Consider the following 6,000-nt stretch of genomic DNA (forward strand, 5'->3'; position numbering starts at 1 on the left):
ACGTAGTTAATTTTATTCTGTCTCTCTCTCCATGCAATGGGGAAGTGTTGTATCCTTAGTATTGCGTTGGTTATGCTAACCAGATGCACAATAGCCTTTCGAGGAAGTAGTTTGGTGATTCTGTTTGTAATTCCATCTGGACCTGGAGCTTCTTTGTTATTAAGATGTTTCATGATGTTGGTTATTTCCATTGGAGTAGTGGGGGTGATGCTGTCTGGGTTGTCGGTGGTCAATCTTAAGGTACGCCTGACCTGCTGGTGGATATTATAAATGTGGGTGATGTTTATGTTGTCATATGATGGGCTGCATTGCTTTTCTAAGTTGTCTGCTATTGCTTCAACTTTTTCTGTATCAGTGTGTGCAGTTCCATGTGTTGTCTGTATGGGGGGGTAGTGGGTTGCGTTTGGTGCGCAGGGGCTTCAGAAATTTCCATATTGCATGATCTTCTGGGTTGAATGATGAGAGTTTATTTTCCCAATCCTAATTCCTGTGGTTTTGAAGCTTTTCTGACTTGGTTGGTCAAGTTGTTCAGTGTTTTCTTGTCCTGTGGGGCTCTTGTGTTGTGGTATCTCTTCCTGGCTTTGTTTTTTGTTCTGATGAGGTCCATGATGTTTTCTTGGAGGCGTCTGGTTGGATGTGGTTTTGGTGACTGCTTCTAGAGTTTTTTTGATTTGGTTTGTTAGATTGCTTACTGCTTCATCTATTTCTTCTCTTTTGTGGATGGTGGGTGCAGGGCCGATGTACTCTGGTAGGATTTTCGCTAGCTTGTCCCATGATATGAAGGTGTGCTTTTTTTTTGGGGGGGGGGTAGTTGATTTTGCGTGCCAAGTTTGATCAGGACTGGGTTGTGGTCAGATGATAGTTCATGATCGTCTCTAGTTGGTACTGGTAACTGATGTTTTTAAGGATAGCTATGTCGATTACATCTGATCTGTCATGAGGGCTGTAATGAGTGTGCTCAGTGGGTCCTGTTACCACAATTGTGTGTTTGGCGTTTAGGTCTACTGCTATGGTGGTGGGGTCTGTGATGCCAAGGATGGCATCCAGGTCTGCTGTCAGTAGAGGGTTGCTTGGTGAGTTGTAGGCAACAGAATAAATCTTGAGGCTTCCTGTGTTATTTATGTAGACTTGTATTCCTGTAGTCTCCAGGTTGGTAGTCTGTGGGTTGGATATAGTATTGTGGTGGAGGTACGGTTTGATATATGATATATAGATGGCAGTGCCTCCCCCTCTGGTGCTGAGTCTGTCCGTTCGGTACATTGCGTTATCAAAAACAACCTTATAGTCCTTATAAGGACTGGCTTAAAGGGGCGAAGCAAGAATGCTTTTCATCTTCCCCATTATCTGTAGAGGACAGTGTAGGTATAAGGTGTTATTGAGCTATTAAAGCTCTGATCATGGCAGGAGGGTAATAGCAATAGCCGAGCCTCGGTTAAAACTTCATTGGCTACTGCATTGCCATCCATTACCCTCCAAGAGTATAGGATTGTTTCTAAGAAATTGTGGAGCGTATCCAGATCATGTGGCCAAATGAAGAACACATCATCTATGTGGCATAGCCAGACAGTGGGTTGAAACCAGAGATAGTTGCTACATAAGCATTCATCCTGAGATCTTCAGCACAACCAAGAACAAGCATGCCATAATTCAATTATATATAGTATGATATGATATACATAAAGGTGGTGTTTTCTTCTTAAAATTTTTGAAAACAGTTTAAGTTTTTGAAAATTTTTAATTCAGAAGTTTAATTAGAATATAATTTGCACTATTATTTCTAACAGAAATAAAAAATAACTGCGTTAACGAATTAAATAAAGGTCCCTTAAACTATAACAAACATTTTAACAGCTAGAAAAAATGATATTGGAATAAAATTAAAAATTTGAAAGGATATTCAACTACGTTTATAGTTCAAAACTGAATGAGAATGCAAACGTTACGCGATTTCAGGCTTCTTAGGCCACAGGAACTCCTTGCTAACGCTTTTCCTTTTAAGTAACTTAAAATCTGACGATAAGTTCTCCGTGTGCACTATAAAAGTTATATTAACAAACAAAATGTGTATTATTGTGAATTAAAAAACTTCAGGAATATATTTAAATTTCAAGAAAACAAGAATAAGAATCGAATAGTAAGACCTGTCCTAACATATGGTTCAGAAGCCCGGACCATAACTCAAGCAGAAAAAGTTTTAACTTATTATTTTTATTATTATTATTATTATTATTATTTTCAGAGGACTGCTGTGCGCAGACTTTAAATTAAGATCGAAGATAAGAACTTCTGGTTGCCATGGGATGAAGACAATTAAGTGGTTTCGCTTAAAAGAAGAGAGTGTGAGGAATCATTTTAGGGAGAGAGTGTTAGAGAGGATTTCGGATGGACTGGAAAGTGTACAAGATTGGTGGAAACATAATTCAAAAGTAATCCTGAGCTGTGCAATCGAGGTGCTTGGTGAGACATCTGGAAAGATTAGAGAGCAGAAGGAGGGTTGGTGGTGGAATAATGATGTCAAGTGGCAGTGACAGCTCAGAGGAAAGCAAAGCAGAAGTGGGATGAGTCAAGAGTGGAAGAGGACAGAGAGGTGTACAAAGAGAGAAAGCAAGAAGCCAAGTGAGTTGTGGCACAGGCGAAGGCCATGGAATATCAAGATCTGTATGATCAATTAGAAACAAAGGAAGGACAGAGAAAAATTTATCAACTAGCAAAATATAGAAATAAAGCAGCTAAGGACATCTTACATGTGAGGCAGATCAAAGATGCTGAAGGAAGAGTATTATGGAGGGATGTGGACATAAGAAACAGATGGAAAATATACTTTGAGGGACTTCTGAATGAGGAAAATGCAAGGACTCACAGAGGAGATGGGCAGCCTTCTGAGGGGATGGTGCAGAACATCAGTAGAATGGAAGTGACGGAGGCCATGAAGAGGATGAGGAATGGAAAAGCGGTGGGCCCCGACAGAATTCCAGTGGAGGCATGGAAGGCACTGGGGGAAGAGGGAATTGACCTGCTGTGGGACCTGTTCATGAAAGTTTGCCAACAGGAAAATATACCCGAGGAATGGAGGGAGAGTACTCTTGTTCCCATCTACAAGGGTAAAGGGGATGCACAAGACTGTAAAAATTACAGAGGAATAAAGTTGATATCCCACACAATGAAGATCATAGAAAGGGTTCTTGATGGTAGATTGAGGGAGGAGGTGGAGATTGCAAAGGAACAATTTGGCTTCATGCCTGGAAGATCAACAACAGATGCTATCTTTGGGTTACGACAGATGATGGAAAAATATCGAGAGAAACAAAGGGAGCTACATCTGGTATTTATTGATCTGGAGAAAGCATACGATAGAGTGCCAAGGCAAGAAGTCTGGAGGTGTCTGAGGGAGAAGAAGGTGCCGGAGAAATATGTCAGGTTGGTGCAGGAAATGTACAGAAATGTGAAGACAAGTGTTCGGACCTGTTTGGGACAGACAGAAAGTTTTCAAGTAACAGTTGGCTTGCATCAAGGGTCAGCATTAAGTCCGTTTCTGTTTAATATTGTGATGGAGGTGGTAACAGAGGAGGTGAGAGAAGATGCACCTTGGACAATGTTGTATGCAGATGACATCTTGCTGTGTGTAGATTCAAGAGAAGAAGCGGAAACTAAACTGGAAAGATGGAGAAAAGTACTGGAAGAGAGAGGTATGAGACTGAGCAGAAGTAAGACAGAGTATATGTGTTGCGCAGTGGGCGGTGGCCAGGAGACAGACCTGGAGCTGGAAGGAAATGTCATCAGGAAGGTGAGAGACTTTAGATACTTAGGTTTGACTGTGGAAGAAGATGGAGGAGGTGAGAAGGAAGTGGGATGCAGGATACAAGCAGGTTGGAGGAACTGGAGGGAGATGGCTGGAGTGTTATGTGATAAGAGGGTGCCGATCAATCTGAAAGGCAAAATTTATAGGACAGTAGTGAGGCCAGCTATGACATATGCTATAGAAACTGTGGCCCTGAGGAAAAATAACATTAGCAGGATGGAAGCAGCAGAGATGAGAATGCTTAGGTGGATGTGCGGTGTGACCAGAAAGGATCGTCTGAAAAATGACTATGTTAGGGGAACAGTGAAAGTTACGAACTTAGGAGCGAAAATACAGGAGGCAAGGTTGAGATGGGTTGGTCATGTGATGAGGAGGGAGGACGAATATGTGGGAAGAAGGGTCATGCAGATGGATGTGCAAGGCAGGTGGAAGCGTGGGCGGCCAAAGAAGAGATGGAGGGAACTGGTAGAAGAGGACTTGAAGATGAAGAACTTGGATGTGGTGACAGCCCAAGACAGGAAGGTGTGGAGGAGACTCATAATAAACAGTGACCCCACTTAAGTGGGAGAAGCTGCAGAAGAAGAAGAAGAAGAAGAAGATTATTTTCAGAGACATCAAAATTTAACGATACTACTATATATTCTACTCATGTTTCCATATCACATTCTCTCTCTCTGAAAATAATGAAAGAATATGAATGGATGGTAAATATAGCATTTTCACATTATTTTCTGAATTTTCACCAAATTTTTTTATTTAAAATCTGGATTTAAGATCTTATGATTTAAAAAAATCGTGTAGAGAACACATAGATTACTTGTTCATCAACGTAATTGACAAACTTGGCAACTTGTCAAATACACATAACTTTTTGCTCATCAGCCAACCAATCAGTATCTTTTATAATATTATTACATGTTTTAAAAAAAAAAAGTGGATTGTTAACAAACAAAACGCAGCACATATCTAATATCTAATAGCTGATTTCCCGTCATTCTCAATTTCTGCATAATTCCATACCACTAAACGGTACTGCCATCTTGCGTCCAATTGTCAAACTACACAGACTAAACAAGTTCTTGGAACAATAGTGTCATACCGAGCAATAAAAATTATTTACCATCTACTAATTTTTATTACTCATTAAAAATATACATATATATATTTTTTTTTCTATATATATATTTTTTTTTCTATATTTAGGATCTGATGGATAATAGCGTTATTAAATTGTTTTTATAACAAACTTACTTTTGTGCTCACACACGCATATGCTATATTGATTAATACAATTTCTGTTGTTTTTTTCTTCTCATTTGAAGCTTACATGTTTAAAAAAAAAGTGGATTGTTAACAAACAAAACGCAGCACATATCTAATAGCTGAGTTTCCGTCATTATCAATTTCTGCATAATTCCATACCACTAAACGGTACTGCCATCTTGCGTCCAATTGGCAAACTACACAGACTAAACAAGTTCTTGAACAATAGTGTCATACCGAGCAATAAAAATTATTTACCATCTACTAATTTTTATTATTCATTAAATATATACATATATATATTTTTTTCTATATTTAGGATCTGATGGATAATAGCGTTATTAAATTGTTTTTATAACAAACTTACTTTTGTGCTCACACACGCATATCCTATATTGATTAATAAAATTTCTGTTGCATTTTCTTCTCATTTTAAGCTGAGAATAGAAACAGAAAAACCGCATTTAGAAAATTGTTGCAGCTAGTGGATTTAATGTGAATATTCTTCTCCCCCTTCCTACTTTTTTTCTTTTTTTTTTCTTTTTCTTTTGTGTGTGTGTGTGTGTGAATTAACTTCTTTACACATATTACTTCAAAAATCCTGCATTATTGAAGATTCTTTCGTATACAGGAAAACCTCGCTTAACGCGATTAATTAATCCATCAATTAATGGAATATAATAAACAGTAGGAATATTTATGATTCATCCATCCGTATAAGCTATATAAGAGGATAAAATCATCAAAGTTAATAAAAATTAATCGCCTAAGTTTTTATTTAATGTCTAAACATTTGATTGAGCTACTTTTTTTACAAAAAAAATAAGTAAAGATATTTGAATTGTGCTCGACCTTGTCATCTTGTCATGCAGTTTGCGATAGCTGGCGATCGTTTATCACGATTTCGAAGCTTTGTTCCATATCAGGATCAGCATCAA

The sequence above is a fragment of the Typopeltis vanoorti genome, chromosome 7 (assembly GCF_054136105.1).
Source record: "Typopeltis vanoorti isolate ZY-2024b chromosome 7, IOZ_Tvanoo_1.0, whole genome shotgun sequence".
Lineage (NCBI taxonomy): Eukaryota > Metazoa > Arthropoda > Arachnida > Uropygi > Thelyphonidae > Typopeltis > Typopeltis vanoorti.